Source organism: Drosophila subpulchrella, chromosome X (genome assembly GCF_014743375.2).
Source record: "Drosophila subpulchrella strain 33 F10 #4 breed RU33 chromosome X, RU_Dsub_v1.1 Primary Assembly, whole genome shotgun sequence".
Classification (NCBI taxonomy): Eukaryota; Metazoa; Arthropoda; class Insecta; order Diptera; family Drosophilidae; genus Drosophila; species Drosophila subpulchrella.
The window spans coordinates 6,399,565-6,417,482 of record NC_050613.1 but is presented as its reverse complement, the minus strand read 5'-3'; the positions used below and the strand labels follow the sequence as shown (position 1 = coordinate 6,417,482).

Sequence of the window (17,918 nt, the reverse complement as noted above, 5' to 3'; positions counted from 1 at the left end):
CGAGGTCCAAAATTGTCGGTTAAGGAAAGGCGGGGGGCGTGGCCACAGTCCGTGATACCCTAGCCCAACCAGAAAAGGCTTGTTTTGGGAATTTCCTCCAGTGACAGCCACATGATATAGAGCTAAAGTTTGCCTGCTTTCGAAATCATTCTTCCAGGAAGTTTTCTCTCAGCGAATTCCATGGAGAAACAGAACTGTTTTTGATAGAATCTGACTTAATGAGCAGACATTATCAGTATTTTAAAGGAAAATCATGGTTTTATTTATTGAATGAGTTCAGACGAAGGCAATTTTTGAACAAGAAATCATTTGACAACATTTTTAAAATTAGTAAAAAATTAATAAATAAATGAAATAAGTTTTTATTTTATTTATGTTAATGTTCGAAGTGTTTTATAAGACACTCATTTCAAATGCTAATTTGTGTATCATTTATTATGGTCTTATGTTTGTCCAAAGGTACTCTAAAGCGCTTGACGATCCACTTTGGCTAAGTACTCATATAAAAAGTACAAAATATGTTGCTGCTATTTTCGTTAACAATTTGTTGTTCATTATTACTAGCCCAAATGAGCAAAAATGTTCCAAGTGCCAACACATAACTGAAGGACCATTTTTAAGTGCATTTGCACAAAACCGGAACAATCCAAAGGGAGAAAGCCTCTTGTTTCCAATTAATATTTTTTGCGCTCCATGCTGCGCGTTGTTGGCGCTGTTTTGGCGCGGATTACCAACTCAAAAATGCAACCATTTGTATGTGTTTTTGTGTAACCAAGGGAAGAGAGTACACTGAGCCAAATGTTGCAAGCTAGCTTAAGTCCTTTTTAAATATATAACTCATTGTAAAAGTAACTTAATTGCATGTCCCTTTCGTACCTTATATTTACTCAAAGCAAGAAAATGAATTAATTTTCATTCAAGCATTATATAAATTACATTTAATTCTAAATATGATCGTAAGAAATAATTGTATTTTCGATTTTTGCAATACTTAGAGATAATATTTTAGTGTAAGATATTAAAAAAAAATATATTAAGTCGACTTGGGTTTTTTTCCGAGTGTAGGTACTGGGGCTTAATTCTATGAAAAGAAGTTTTTGAATTTGCCGCTCGTCCGTGGCAGTGGGATTACGTTTCAATTAGGCATTTGCCAGGATCCGAAAGAAAGGGTCTGGTAACGCCAAGCTGATCCGACTTATTAGCTGCTTGTAAAGCTGATAACTCATTTGGGCAAGGAAAGATGGAAATGAAGTGCCCCCAAATGGCTGAAAAATGTATCTTTTTTATCAAGTCCCTATCAAGCTTTAAAACAATTGCACAGTTTTATGGAAAACATGTTGGACTATTATTTTATTTTTCCCTATTTGATAGGACGATTTAGGATCAAAATACAAGCGTGCTAAACACCAACTTTGTTTTTACACAAATGGACAGACAAAAGTTTATTCTGTTTGCAGCATAAATGGGCAGAAAACAAGGCATGTTGAATGTACCTACAAATGGGCATAAAAATGCACAATTCGTTTTACGGCCATACACAATTAATTGAACTGTTTGTGGGCTTGTGGAAAAGGAGGGGATGTTGGCTTGTGGGGGGCTGCATAACATTGCAATTTAAATGTTTTCATTGCCAGGCTTAATTTATGGCTGCCGGAGGCTTGGCCAAACGAATCGAATATAAAATATTTAATAAGCATGCGAACGCAGACAAAAACTCGGCCAATATGGTATGCATAAATGGGGTGTGCCAGGATATTCAGGATGTGGATGGTGGATGTGGATGAGGATGTTGATGTGGATGTGAATATGGACGTGGATGTGGATGTGGACGTGGAAAAAGTGTTGGCAGGACGATGGACCTGCACTGCTTTATGGGCACAAGAATTTTAGAACATCTTGAGCTGTAAGTGACGTGAGCAGCTTTTAGTCGTCTCCTTTGCCCAGCAGCTGTCAGTCGTCCTTCATTCCTGGGCTTGCCTTGGTTTTAGTTCCACATCCACTTCCACGTCCACTTCCCGATCCCAGTTGTGGCAAAACCCGGTCGGAACATCCTTTCGTGGCAAATGGCTGTCAAATCTGCTTACATTTTTCATCATAATATCACCGAGTGTCCTGACTTTGTCATAAACTAACAAGTTCCATTTGCCCGTTTTTCATCTGCAGACCGAACACTTTGGCATTACGTACTTAGAGTCGAACCGAGACAGGATTTCGGGATTCAAGATACTGGACACCTCGGACCACTGGAGTGGTCGATCGATTGGTAAGTGTCTGGTGGGAAAATAACTTGGGCAATTCATTTGCCAAAAGTTGGGTCAAGAGGGTTTTCCCTTTGGTTTTGTCTTTTTTGGGGGGTTAATTAAAACACAGAATACTCTTTGACAAAATGCCATTTAATCTACTCAGCAAATCCCGAAAAAAAAGCAGACGGCCAATTAATTATGCGCATATTTGTGGCCTTAACGACAATAACGGAATAATGCAAAGAAGAGCGAAGTCGGCCCAAAGGAAAATAAAAAGGCTCATTGTGATTTGCATTTTCGTCCTTGTCGGTGTGCCATTTATGACAGATTTCTGCGGATGGACCGCCCGGGCCGAAATACTGTATATACCGCTGCCTGGCAACCCTCTATAAGGCGGTGGGTGGTTCCGGGCGTAGCCGTCTATTAATTACAACAACAATCTACTACTAATCAGCCGGGAATCGCAGGGGAAGTCGGGGGGGTCGGAATTAAATCGTCTTCGGTGTTAAATGAGCCGCTGAGTCGCATAAATTTCCAAATGGCGACTGTACTTTTCGGGGGTGGATCGGAATCGAAACAGGAGTCAAGATGCTTAATCGTCAGACACGGAGTCAAATGGGTTCCGTTTTCACCTTAAAAGCTAATTCGGTGAACTGCCTCCCCAAGCAGTTAACCGAGTTGAATTTGGTTTATGGAGTACCATTTCGGGTGTCATTTCGCCTTACACCATTGAGATTAATTCATGCAAAAATCGATGTACAATACGTAATGTTTATTTAAACAAAAACTATGTTAAATAGGTTTTAAATAAAAAACAGAGATATTTGATTTATGAATAATTCACGTTTTTTGTTAATATAAAAAATACAAGTACGCATTTCAATTTACATAAATACCAACGTTTAAATAAAGATTAGGTTTAAATAAAATTGAAAAGTAGAAAAGGAAATAAGGGTGATCCTTATCAATATTATAGAACACTATTTTTTGACTGCTTACTACAAAAAAACTTTAGCTACTTCGACTTTGTAGTCTAGTCAACCAGGTAAAAAATTTAAAACCGACCGTTTAGTTTATTTAAAATGTATTTACCTTTCTGAGAAAAATCCATGGCTTACAGTTCACATTTATTTCTGCTACTTACCATTTTTACTTTAGTAATAATTGCTGTTTCTGTTTATTGAGCTGTATTAGCCAGAGAGCGAAGGAAAGGGTCAATGGGGACCTTTGGCATGAAACATGTCCAACATGCTCGTCTTATCTGGGTTTAGTCGATGCCAATCTATTTTGTCCGTATCACCGCTTCGCTTATTAACTTCATTTACTTGGCTTGTTTGCTCAGTACACCCACTTTTGGCCCCCGCCCCCGCAATATGTTAGCCCACATTAAATATTTATGCTGCGTTGATTGGGGCCCGTCCGTCATGGTGGATCGGCTTTTGCATTATTAAATCGAGACTCGAACAACTAATCAAACTTATGCAATTATCGGTGCTGCTTATTCAGTTTAATGCGGGGAAGGCGGGGCAAAACAATAACGAACTTCCATTAAATTGGACTGAAATGTGTGGAAACAACGCCAATCTAAACCATCAAACACACACAGTCGTTAGGTATTATGGCTTTATTTTTGCGTTTATAAATTGTAGACTAAATTGAATACAAATCCTCATTAAAACATTTTAAGAGAAGGCCGAAATCAATATTTTAATTGGGGACCAAGCAGATGAAAACATTTTACTGATATTAAATTCACAAATTAAATGTGTGTGTTTACTATTTTGAAAAGCAAGTTAATATTGAGTATCATTGAAAAAATGCTAGGAATTTTATGAACCAATTATATAATATTTCTCCTCAGTATTTTAAATTAAATTGATGCAATTTTTCAAAAAATTTGAACAACGGAGTGAAAACCCCATGAGCGTTTCGCTGTGTAATTCCCCGAATGAAATAAAAGTCAGCAGAAAGCGAATTTTTGTGAAAAGTAAAGCGGAAAAAGCGCGAAAGTAATATTTGGGTAAGTTCGAACCGAGGGCCGCGGCGGCAATAATAATAATAATAACTCACAAATAAATATTGAAATGGAAAAACCGCTGGCCATATCAGTGCTCCTGCGGGTCCAAGGAGGGCGGAAAAGTCGGCCGCGGAATGGAAAAGGGGGCAAGGAAATAAACAAAGCCAAAATGAAATGAACTGTAATCAATTTCGAGTTCGAGCGGTGGGTGTAATGTGGGTGGTGGGTGGCGGTGGGTGGTGTTGTTCGGGGGGCGGACAAGGACGCGGCGATGGCCGAAACGATAATATCCCAAGCAATTTATTGTAAGGTCCTTCTGCCTTGAACAGCCAAGCCAATTATTAACATTTTCGCAGGGAAAAACAAGTCAAAAGTATATATAAATAAAATACAAGTTGACCCGAATCGCAAAATTGAAAAGAATTATTAACCTGGGCGATAGCTTTGGTGGAAAGGAAGTTCTGCAAAAAAGGTAGATATTTTCCCAAGATTTAACAAATAAATGCAAAATTTTTAATAGTAGGGAATATTTTATGAGTAATTTTTGTTGATAAAAAAAATCAGGAACATTTCATTGTTAGGTTTATGAGTTCTTGAAAATAAACAGCTCCTTAGTAAATTTAGACATCTTAATTTATTTCTGATTTACAAGTATTTAATTATTCGGCACTAGATTTATAATCCAAATTTTATTAAACTCGTTGTATTCAATTGTGGTAAAATGTGTGCATATTTCACCGGAATAAATGGGTAATATTTGCACTTGGCGTACGGACCCCTCGGTATACTATAATATTTTTGATTTCAACAGCCTGCTGTTAGCCCACTTGTGTTTTCCCTGTTCTGTTCTTGCCTCCTCGGTCACACTTTTTTTTTGTAATTTTGAATGCTTTTTTGTAAAAGTTTGCCACAAATTTTGCGTCCGTTTTTTGCTTTTTAACGATTCAACTTTTGTTTCCTTTAGCGGCATGGCCGATTTTTCTTTTTAAATTGGCATGGCCAGTGAAATTTATGAAATCTCGCACAGTTGCCGATAAGCGTCGAGTGTTCTGTGCGAGGGTGATTTTAGAGTGGTGCAAGGTGGTCCAGGGTGGCTCAGGGTGGGGCAGGCTGGTCCAGCTGCAGCCATGAGCGAAATCAAAATCAGAACGAAAGTGCCCAGCCAAAAGTATCTCCGCTTTCTCTCTGGCAGCTCTTTTGCTTGCATTTCTATGCACCAACTGGTAATTAATTTCCACAGCCAATGCGCCCAAGTGCCGAAAAACACTGAGAGAAATAGAAAGAACTAAATTAGATTAGAAGTTATTTATTAAAAAATAGGGGAAAAATGTGTTGAAATAAAATAATCACAATAACTACTTTTTCTTATGAATCCATTATATCGATATTATAAGCTCTCGTAACTCCGAAAATTGTCGTTTTCTTTAGGTGCGAAATTTTAAAATCCATAAAAAATCATACAATAGTCATTATTTTATAGGGCAAATTAAATATATAGGTACATAAAAGGGATGTTTTGAGATAAATGTAATTTTTTTTAATTCACAATATGAACTCTTCTTTACTTCCATAAATAAACCTTTTAAATCAATATTTCATAATATAATGTAATAATAATACTGAATAAAATTACGAAAAAAAGATTTAATTAAATAAGTGAAATTAACTTTAAGTTTTACAATATTTACACTTCTTATAAACCTTCTTATAATTATGTTATCTAACCAAAACCTTAAGTCAAAACTTGTAGTTTCATTTAGACAGGATCTTTAAAAGTCCAGTTTTGATACAGTTTTTATATAAAATAAATGGGATCTGTTAAGTTTTTTTGCTAGTACACATAGATACGGCTATCCGTAGTTAGGCTACGGGTATACCAGTTATGCTGTGGACCTGGCTGATGGGAAGGGAGGATGAGCAGGGGGGGGCGTCTTTCTACCCTGTCCAGCCTTCAGATTCGTTTTTGCCTGGTTATTCCCGGCACATGCAGCAGCACACTTTATCAATTTTATGTCGACTATAATAGCATTAAATTGAGTTGCTGCCAGCGAGCAGAGCAGCCGAGCAGCCACGCCCCCTGCAACGCCGGTCCGCCCATTTCGGAGATTCGTGCGATAGGAACGCTGTGCATATATTTACATGGCCATATTAAAAAGTTGCCTGCAAATGAAGTTATTGTTTAAAACGGGCGGCAACAAATTGATGTGAGTCGATGTAAGTGAGTTCGCGTTAAAGCAATCTGCAGGAGACGCTCCTCCCGGTTGACATTTTGCTGGTCCAAATGGGGGCGTGGCTCCAGCCGCCTCCGCTCACGGAAAGGAAAGGAAATAAAATTATTGATTCGGAACGATGGAGGAGACACGAACATGACACCGCATGAAAATCTGACAACAGACGAGGAAATAAGAAATTGAAAGCCTGTCAATGGAGGCTCACACACATGTCCTGTTTTCTTTTTCGTTCTCCCTCTGTTTCACTTCATCTTTCAGGACCTTGATGTGCGGTGGGCGGTGGGCTGTGGGCGTGGCACACATCAAATGACAAACGAGTTGCCGCTGCATTATTGAATTAAACGCGAAGGACGACGGACACCTCCTTTGGAGCAAAAGGCCCGTGCTCTGAGCCTCCATGCGGATGGTTAATGCGCAGGGCGGATCGCCAATTTATTGGCCATTGTATTTGGTCCTTAAAAGATGCTGGAAGCTGCCCTCAACCTGCACTTACCAAAAAAATGTCTCCCAGAATTCGCCTTTTCTTTTTATCTAAGGATGGGGCACTTTGCCAAACTTATATCCCAGGGGTTAATATCCTCGAACATCAAGCGTTTGGACAAGGGTCCACATTCAATTCCCCAGACAGGTACAACATTTATTTATTTGTTTTAGTTTTTACACGCGCCATTCGTTGAATAAAGAGGGTACATGCAAGGCAAAAGGTATTTCAGCTAAAATTAAGGGAAATCGTTGATATTTTCAGGGATAAAAATGGGCTTAGCTTCAAAAATGCTTATTTAATGTGGGCACATTGTTCTAGATACTATGTCTTCACATACCTTGCTGTAAGTACGAGGCATATACAGAAAATCTATCTTGAGTCTGCAATTGCTGCTGATCTAGAACACATATTTAGTTTATTGTCAAAATCATTTATATATTAATATATTTAATCGTAAGTAATATTGTTGTAGCACGTCTACAATAATGTTTTTTGTCATTAACTGATATATTTAAAAATTTACAGAATCTGTAAATAATTCCATGAATTCTTCAGACGAAAAATAATTGATTGGCCTTAAAATTAGATTGCAAACAATATTGATTTAGCAAGATATTATATATGAACTAACTTTTTTTTCTGTTTTACTAATTTACTGTACTTTTATTTAATACCGCGAATTCTTCAGACTTAATATAATGTAGTTCCTATAAGATGAAAGTGCCGATGAATAAGGATCAAACAGGATTCTAAAAGTGATCGGATAATACCTTTTATACTTAGATATACAAAATATAACGAATTTCTGTTTACTAATTTACTAAAATAGTTCCGTGAATTCTTTAGACCAAAAATAATTAAGTTGCTTTAAACTGAAAAAGCATATTTAAATGGTGAAGCAATACTCCAAAGATGAGCTGGGGTATCACAACATCAACATTTTTGATGGATAGCACTTGTACATATAGTACTTAGTACCTATTTTGCACAGTGTATACTAGGCGATGGCCAGTGCTAAATGCTCCAGGTCCGAGTTTGGCATCAAATTGGGCCACTCCGATCCCGAGGCCGGCAATTTCAGTGCTGGTAAGCAGTTGCTTTGACTAATTTGCGCCAGCCCCCGATTGCGGCCCGTATTTAAATGAATTTCCCAGCCATCGTCCTGGCTCTCATCTTCGTTCCCCTTACCGTTCTCGGCCCAGTTGTCGGCGTTATAACGGTCTATTTAATTGTAGCCAAGACAGAGGCAAGCGGAGAGCTTTGGCCGCCTGAAATTTGTGTTTGTAGCCATCTAATGAAGTTGCCCGCAGTGGAGAGCGAGTGAAAAAAGTAGAGGAAAAGCAGAAGCCGGGCTGAAAAAGACGCACACGGCGCAATGGGAATGGAAATGGAAATGGGTCGGTATGGAAAATGGGTGTGGGTGTGGGTGTGGGTGTGGGTCTAGGCCAACAGCAGTTGCCTAGGACCCTCATTTATTTTCACTTTAATCAAAGTGTATGGCAACGAGGCAACAACGATGACGAAGCGGCTCCGACCGCAGATGCTCGATGCTCCATGCTCCATGTTCCACGCTCCTTGCTCCCTAGCTCTTTGCTCCTCGGAAAAGCGTGGAAAACCGGGGTGGAAAATTGCGATTGGGGGGGTTGGTGGCCGATGATGGAGGATGCTGAACAAATTTGGCTTGGCATGCCCAAAAGAATTCTAAAGCGTAAAATAACAAAGACTCAACGACGGGCCAGACCAAAGGCACAGGCGGCGATGTGGGTCTTAAGAGGTAAAAAGGGGGGCTACTAACGAAGAAGCAGAAGAAGAAAGTAGTTGTGTTTTAATGCCAGCACCGTTCTACACGTTATCCTTTCAGACTGGAAACAAAAGCAAAACCAACAGAGATTGGAGCCCCTTCTCCGCCCCCTCAACAATCCACTCCCGCTAAATGGAAAAAGTAAGCTAATTAGTTAATGAAAGATATTTTCCTTTGTTGGAGAGAGCCTCAGTGTCCTCTTGGACTGGGCGAAAGGGGGACGAATAAGATACTGAAATTGATTTTGCCAAGGATTCCCATCCCCTTTGGTTGTTTCATTGTGTTGAGAGTTCGGGCCACCCGTTCACCTTTTGCCCACAATCTCCGGTACAGAGAAAGAAAGTAGAACTTTCATATCAATGAGACAGCGAAACAAAGTTATATTCAGTACTTTGGGGACCGTTTCTGCTTACCCTTTTCCCGAATTCCTTTTAAAAGGGTAAACCTAATCTACAGTCCTTCTCTTTAAACAGAAGATTTAAGTTTAAAAATCATTACTTTGTCATATTTAATGTTCAATAACTCAGAGTCGATTCGGTTAAGCTTCAATTCCAAACAAATATTTTAAGTACTGTAACTCATGTCTTCAGTAACTTCTAAAATTACCTAAGGCCTTATGACACTGGCTTAATTTTTCACTAGCTGACTGGCTTTATTTGTCATGTTAGCCCAAACATGAATTTATAAATAATTTTATAAAATGTTTTTAAGCTACTCTTTTGCAAAAAAATCAAGCTAGTGTCATACAGCCTTACGCTTAGATATAAGACAAGATATAAGGAATACCCCTTGAAAAGGATTTCGAAGAGTTCTTAGTATTAATTTTTTGGAATATTCGAAACTTTATATATAAGCCATTATCAAGGGTTGTATGAAAGAATTTATAATTCCAAAAAGAAACCTAGCTTGCATCGAGATATATTAACATTACTGTATATACCTTAACCCACTATGACATTACCTTCTCAATACATTTCTCTTAATTTCAAAGGACAAAGGCTCGCTTGAGGACCTTCGAATTTTCCGCTTTTGTGGGAAAAGTGTTGCCTGCTTTGCGGCTGCTGGAAGTCCAGTGCCGTTTGGTTTTTTCGCCTTTCGCCGTGTGTAAGCGTAGGCCTCTATAATATATGTAAAGTTAAGACCCTGGGCACACAACCCCGTGGCACGGCCCCTGCTCCTGGGGAGCCCTTTTGCTGCCACGTCGATTGTGGAAATGGCGCCTTTGTTTGGCAATTTTGCCCCGTTCGCTGCTCATTTTCCGCTTTCTTTTCTTTCTTTGTGCCCCACTGCATAGTTCTGCTTGCCTGCCCCGCATTTCTACCGAGTATTTTCCAACCCCAACCCCTGGCACTTTCCACTTTTCCACTTCCCGCGGGGAAAGGGAGGCGGAGACGGCGACGGAGACCAGTGTCCAGCACTTTGTTGCGCTTTCTGGTCGGTGGTCAGCGGCCCGTGAGCTCTATGCCCTTTTGTAATGCAAAATTGTTTTGCTTGAATAAATCATAAGCTTAAAGGGTCGCAGTTTTGTTTAAAGTCAGTTGGCGGCGATGTCCTTCGGCGCCCCTGCCATCTGTTTTGGGGCATTCGACGGAGATTAAGCGGAGAAATGGTCCTGAGAACGGGTCCTTATTCATGTACTACATTTCCGCGGGGTATTCGGCAGCCTTTTTTTAAAGTATGACTAAAGCACATCCATCTAGCTGAGCTAATACGGGGGATTCTGGTTTGTAGCATAGCAATTGGTGGTCTAAGTATAGGTCTTACTTACTTATAAATAGATTTTGTATTGTAATACCTAATAATAGAAAGAAAAGAATCCTTGGTTTTCTGTTTTTCAAAATGTTTTTCTGTGGCATACTATAATACAAGCACATTAGCATTACTATAATTGATTTAAAATCAATAGCACTGTCGATACCATGGATAATTGCATAATGATGTTGTTGTTCTGCTGAATGCGGCCAATGCAATTATATAATTTTACAAAATTCCAAATCACCTAAGCCTGGTTCGTTTTGCTAGGGAGTGACCCAAATACAGAGTCTATTTTCGCACACATCCAGTGCTCGCCGTCACTTACTTGGACATCCATAAAGATGATGATAGATTTTGTATTGTAATACCTAATAATAGTAAAAGATTCAAGGTTTCTGTTTTTGAAAACGTTTTTCTGTGGCATACTATAATACTAGCATATTAACATTGCTATAATTGATTTAAAATCGATAGCACTGTCGATACCATGGATAATTGCATAATGATTTTGTTGTTCAGGTATCATGTTGTTCTGCTGAACGCGGTCAATGCAATTATATAATCCTACAAAATTCCAAATCACTTAAGACTGGTTCGTTTTGCTAGGGAGTGACCCAAATACAGAGTCTATTTTCGCACACATCCACTGCGAGCCGTCACTTACTTGGACATCCACAATGATGATGATAGATTTTGTTTTGTAACACCTAATAATAGAAAAAGATTCCAGGTTTTCTGTTTTTCAAAATGTTTTTCTGTGGCATACTATAATACTAACATATTAGCATTACTTTAATTGATTTAAAATCGATAGCACTGTCGATACCATGGATAATTGCATAATGATGTTGTTGTTCGGGTATCATGTTGTTCTGCTGAACGCGGCCAATGCAATTATAAAATTCTACAAAATTCCAAATCACTTAAGACTGGTTCGTTTTGCTAGGGAGTGACCCAAATACAAAGTCTATTTTCGCACACATCCAGTGCGAGCCGTCACTTACTTGGACATCCACAATGATAACAACTGTCTAATCTCTTTTTTCGGCTGACAAGTGTACGAGTGTCCCTGCTGGGAGACTGTTATCCTTTTCTGCTTAGATTGCTCGGCGATGTTGGCTTTTCTTTTGTCATTTCCCCGCTTGGCGACTCACTCCCTCGCCGCCCGTTCAATTTAGACGCACTTTACTTTTTCTGCATTAAAAAAAATCATTGGGGAGAACGAAATAACAGGACATGACAGCCTCCTGCCGAGCCCTGTGTAAAATTGAGTGTGCAATTTGGCTTTTCTTTTCAATAATTTTCCATTAGACAAGAATACGATCCAGGCAAAACAGAAAAAATGAATGAACGTTAAGAAAAGAAAAACGCAAAAATAAGAAAACAATAAAAACCGACAATGGGATAGGGGGAAAAATCGAGTGCGTTGGCACAAAAAGGGGCAACCATTGGCCAGGCGGTGTAAATGATGATAGAGTCTGGCTGGGGGACTGGTAATGGGTTTGGGTTCCCATCCACGGGGTGGATGACTTGCTCACACACTCACCTCCGCAAGTGTGTGTCCGCATTTCTATATATATATATTTATATATACACCCATATAGCTGCTATGCGAACGAGGATGATGACGACGTGGCCGACGACGGCGACACTTCTGGTTCAGTGAAGCATAAGAAATTCTCGAATGAATCGCTCTGTTGACGCTTGAGTAGACTTGAAGCGATAAGCGGTTTTTGTCCCATATACAAAAATATATCTAGTCGCGATTCCCTTTGTCTGCCTCCCAGGCAACCCAACCTCCCACCGGGCAATCTGGTTCACCCATTCAAACAATAACTTTAAGCTTCGGCTTGAGGAAATTCAAAATCACTCGGTGGTTGGACCAGAAAATAGGGGACAACCTTTATAACATGCCCTTTATATACAATATATATATTTTTATAAAATATTTCACGGTTTCTTTGAGTGAGAATTGTACTTAAATATTTTCCATTTTTCATAAATACGATTTAAGAGGTGCTGCCGCCAGTCAAAGTGACATTGCTCAGCCCACCGTGCGTATACGTGATGTGGATGCCGCCCATCTGATTGCTCATACGCCCCGTTGCCGCCGCCTTGAGCCATAACCCAAACCCTATGCCCTGCTCCCCCGCCCAGCCGTCTGTCCTAATGGAATTAATCAAATGTCATGCTGATGTCGCACAAATGTAAAAAGTTCCTGCGGCAATTGGCGATGCTGTTCTCGCTCCTGTTCCTTTCATTGGCACTAGTGTCAGATGTTTAAAGTTTCGGACAGCGGAGCCGCCGCATAACTAGTTAACAAGCATTTGCCGCAGGTCCTGGCAGGCGGTTGCAGGAGGAAATAACGACGGGACGATACAAGGACGACGATGCCCATTAAATTGTTGATCTTGGTCGGGCGACAGCATCTGTTCCATACCGCAGGCGACACAGGGAAGGCAGCTCACACACACTGGCACATATGGACCGTGGACTCGCAGGACCCGATTTCGGTGTCGTGATTCTTTTGCGCCCCTGGGGCAACATGTGTCTCTGTCTCTGGTCCCCGTTTCTGGGTCCTGCCATCCCGTTCGGACTAAATCTGAAACCAATTTGCTCACCGTCCCCGCTGCCCCGCTGCTGCATTCTATTTCAGCTCCGCCATTGCCACTCAATTTGAATTATGGGCACGGGTCAAAGCTACATACATATGTGCAAAATGTGATATCGTGGCTCCCCTGAGGCTCATCGCGATGCCATCGACTCGGGCACACAGGAAGAATGTATATCCATGGTGCTATTTCCGTAGACCTCCTGTATATTGTTAGCTGGTGCTTTTGCAACCACCCTTTTCTTTTAGCCAGACATCGGGTTATATGCTAAGATATATTCTAAACAATCAATTCTACATAAATAAAATTTGGCATGGGCAAATTGTGAATATTTAAAAAATAATTTTATTCAGCCAACGTTCCAAAAGATAAGAATAATAATAATAGTACCTAAAAAATATATGTTTAGCGTTTCCTTCTTGTATTTTCAAGACATTGACTTTGAACACACATATCACTAAGGATGTCTGAAAGAATGCAACAACATAATTAAACCTAAAATGTACAATGAATTCATTCAAAATGGCGACTATACTTTTTGCTCTGCATACTTTAAGGCACCTTGAATGACATTTAAAAATGATTTCTAAGTCCTTGTGAATTTTTTTCAATACGGTCTCCTAGGATTTATTTAAAAAAATTAAAAATGGAAATGAAACTGACATTGCATTGTGCCTTTATTTGATTGCCTTCCATTCCCTAAGTAATTTTAATGTGAAGTAATTTTTTTAAATGCAGAAGGCTCGAGGGCTTAAGTTGTCCCCTCTGCCATCACAATCCCGGGCATGTGTGTTTTCTTGACCTTGGCATCCCTCCCTCTAGCCCCATCCAAAAATGCCGCCGAGGAACTTTCACCCCCCAACTTTCACCACTTTCCCCGCTACTTTCGCCACACGCGACTCACCACGATGGCGTTGAAAATAATTACACTTGCTGATTTATTGAGTGTCGTGTGGTGCGGAGCTGTAGAGAAAGGGGAAATGCCTTGCACTGGCCGGATGTTGTTAATGAGGCACGACATTGGCCGGGATGGCTGGGATTGCTCGGATCGGATTGGATTGCACTGGCCACGTCATATTATAAGCGCCCCAAGGTTGAGTGGGGTCAAGTGATTAGACCCACTCCGGCGACCTGGCAGTGAGTAATTGCGTTTGCCGGGGAATAGGAGCAAAGTAAACTGGGATCGGGATGGGCTAGGAATACTGCACCGAACCGAAGCCTTTGTGCCGGGCACTGCGACCCCGACTTCGCTGCGGAAACGCCATCCACCCCAATTCGATTACAAGCTGTAATGGCGAAGCTAAAATCTATTTATTCATGTAGGGGGTTCATTAAAAGGTGAAAGGTACACAAGTTTTACAAGGACTTACTTATTCGTAGTTGATAAAAATTTAGACAACTAAAAATGAGGAAAGAAGAATTAAAGGGGTTGGAAAATATCTTCAAAACCAAAGGAAACTTATATGTTAGGGGGCATACAAGTTTCTCAATGATTTGTTTATTCGATGTTGATTTAAGTTAAAAGATAACTAAAAAGTAGGCTTAAAATAGCAAAGATCTTGGAACATATTTTCATATGCAAAAGGAAATTTAAAAATTAGGTAAGTATCAGGGACCATAAAAATCTGAAAAATTTGAAAACAAAATGCACAAATATCCCACTAATATGCTTGTATATGATAATAAATGTTTAAAATTATAAAAAATATGAGTACATGCAATAACGCTCTTGGAAATATGTGAAATGTATAAATATTACGTTCAAAATCTAATTAGGCATAACAGAGATGCTATTTTGCTGGACGTTGCATGCATTAAAAAATATGTATTTATTTACAAAAACTGCATTAAATACACTGGTATTTATTATAAGACCTTCAAACCCTTTCTTCTTTCGGTGTACACCTTTGTAGACCCAGGCCAAGGCACCTATGTAGATCCCATTGATTAGGACTTGTTTCCCTGAGAGCCCAAATGTGGCAGTTTGATTTGCTGTTAGTCGGAGGCTCAACGATTCCGTGTTCCTGTCGCAATGATTAGGATGTAATGGACCAGACAGCCCCTAAAGGAGTCGTCTGAATCATGTGTCAGAATGAAGGAACGTCTTCTGTGGGGTGTGGTAATTCAGGGTTAGGGGGTTGGCGGTGTTCTAGAGGCCAGGAAGCGACACTCTTACCCGGATCCGACTCCGAATCCGGATCCGGACTGGGAAGCCTGGGACTCCGGCTGTGCTTTATGGCTTGCGTGCGGCTGGCGCATATTCAAAGGCATCGCTCAAGCGAAAGTGAAATTAATTACTCGACTTCAGCTGGGCTGAGCTGAGTTGCAGGTCGGGCTCAGTCCGGCTGAGTCTCGTTTTGGTTCGCCTCGTTTGACTTGAGTTGAGTTAAGTTAAGTTAAGTTAAGTTGGTGTTTCTGCCGCTGCCGTAATTAATGAAAGAGCCCCGGCACTGCGCCATTTCGATGGCCTTCCTCCCCTCCTGGCCGAGGGCCAAAAATTTGATTAGTGCCAACAGTCCTTGGGAGCTGGACTCGCAGCTCCTCTCGCATCTCCCGGCGATCCGGAATCCATAATCCAGTATCCAGAATCCCCGATTCCAGGAACTGCACTGCGGGGTAATGAGTCCATTTCGAACCCTTTGCTGCGGATCCGATTACTTTTTGCCCCTTTGAAACAACTCAAGGCAGTGCCCGCCTCCACCTGCTGCCCCTCCTCCACTCATTAGGCTACAACGAGCCATCTTTTAATTATGGGCCATCGACTCGGGCGGCTTTAATCAGCGTCAATTGGCAAATACAAAAGCGAAAATTGCAAAATGTGTAAAGGCAAGATAGCGAAATGGGCAGTGGAGTGGGCCGATGAGGCCAGGCGGGGCGAGAGACACAAAAACCTTTTGCTAATTTAATTAAATTACACAATTTTCGCTTTCGCTTTTTGTAGAATAATTGTCAATAAATTAATTAAAGAGTTAATTAAACATGCGGCCATGGCAGTGGGGAGTGGGTCCTGTTTGCCCAATGGGGTCGTGGGGAATGGGGCGTGGCCAAGCGGATAGATAATTGCAAAGGCATAAAGTGCAGGACCCCAGTTGGAGAAGTGTGGGTGTGTTTAAAATGCAATCGAGGTAAATGCACAGGGATGCACACAAGCAGAAAAAATCCATAGAATTGACACTATCCTAAAGGACATAATGACAAAGCTTAAAAGATAACCTCTTTTATGAATATTTATAATGCTATACATATTTTATTAGGTGCTTAAAATATTTTGTCCATTTAGTACTTTTTACGTTTTTTACTTTTTAATATTCCAAAATAAAAATGTAATATATTTCGTAACTCATGATTTTTTAATGTACAAAAATTAAGATTTTCAGGCTTTAATGGCAATTTTATTACGATGGTAAATTTTATTACGAGTTCAGCAATGTATGTCATTTCATATTAAGACCATTATTAACATTGTTTCATTAAAAAAAAGATCGATTTAGTCAACAATTCAGAACCTTGTTTTTCTGTAATTTGCCAAAAAAATTTTCCAAATCAAGGACACATATATTTTAGAGCAGCTATTGGCCTAATAAATATTTCCTTGTTATTTTCAAACTGATTTAGAAAAATGAGTTCCTTGACCAATTTTACAACTTTTATACTAAAGCTAACTCATCCATATTTTTGGAAAAAAATGGTCAAAATTTAAAATTTCCAGATTTAAGTCGATTGGCAGTTTGAAACCGACTTCAACAAGGTATGACAATCTATTTGTTGACCATGATATAGATTTTTTTGGCCAAAATGCAGATTTTCTTGTGTGTAAAGTTAGAATCTGTATGATTAGGTTAGAATATGTTTTTTTTTGGCTTTTCTGATTAGGGTATACATTATCATGGTACACAGAGAAAATTCTGAGGTTCTCAACTGAGATGAAATTGTTCTTAAAAATAGAACGACATTTTGACTTTCTCAACTGACATGAAAATGTTCATAAAAATAGAACGACATTTTTGAAGTTGAAAATATTCGAATCAAGTTGAATTGGCGTTATTTACATTGTATATCTCAACAAATCAGAAGTGTATACCTATCAAAAAGTTGATAAATAAACTAAATTTTACTTTTCTGTTCTCACCATTTTGTTCAAGTATTGGGAACATTGATACCAAAATGTACTTACACGGTTATTAAGAACGAATGTTCTCAATTCAAGAACAATGTACTTGAATAATTCTCTCTGTGTACCCATATCTATTGATCAGGTGACTTTATTTAAATATATATGTACCAGGGTGAAAGGTCTAGCCGATTACTGATTGGGGAAATGTGTCAATATATTTTGGAGCGCCTTAAGATATTTCACTGTTTAAATAGTACATATATCTATACCACTTTGGTAACATTTTAATTCGTTAACTTTTATGTTCAAATTCTACTATTAGATTATTTTTTATATTATTACTTTTTTTATTTTATATTAGTTTTTATAGAAAATGTCTGACTATGTTCTCCATCGCTTTTATTCCAGCTAAAGGAACCATGCCGCTGGCGTTGCAGGAGTTGCAGCTCGTGTCCGCTGGCACGCCCCCGCCCCACTAGAGGTTGAGCCCATTCGATTGGCGGCGGGGAACCATTAGCGGGACCAGCAGCATTATGGCAGCCCAGCCATTGAGCAGCACGGCGGCAACATCCGCGGCAACAACTGCGGCAACAACTGCGGCAACATCGGCGACCCTAACCACGTCAGCCGCTTCCACATCGACGGCAGCCACGTCCGCATC

The 17,918-nt window shown here is 39.8% G+C and overlaps 1 long non-coding RNA gene across 1 annotated transcript in view; it reads left to right on the top strand.

Annotated features, from left to right (window-relative positions):
• The window catches only part of LOC119557112, a 37,483-nt gene extending 19,602 nt beyond the window's left edge, over positions 1 to 17,881 (top strand). Inside the window, exons 2-3 of the long non-coding RNA XR_005220040.1 lie at positions 2,164 to 2,263; positions 17,666 to 17,881. This is a non-coding gene — a long non-coding RNA (uncharacterized LOC119557112). The remainder of the gene's footprint in view (positions 1 to 2,163; positions 2,264 to 17,665) is intronic.
• The last annotated feature ends 37 nt before the right edge of the window (positions 17,882 to 17,918 follow it).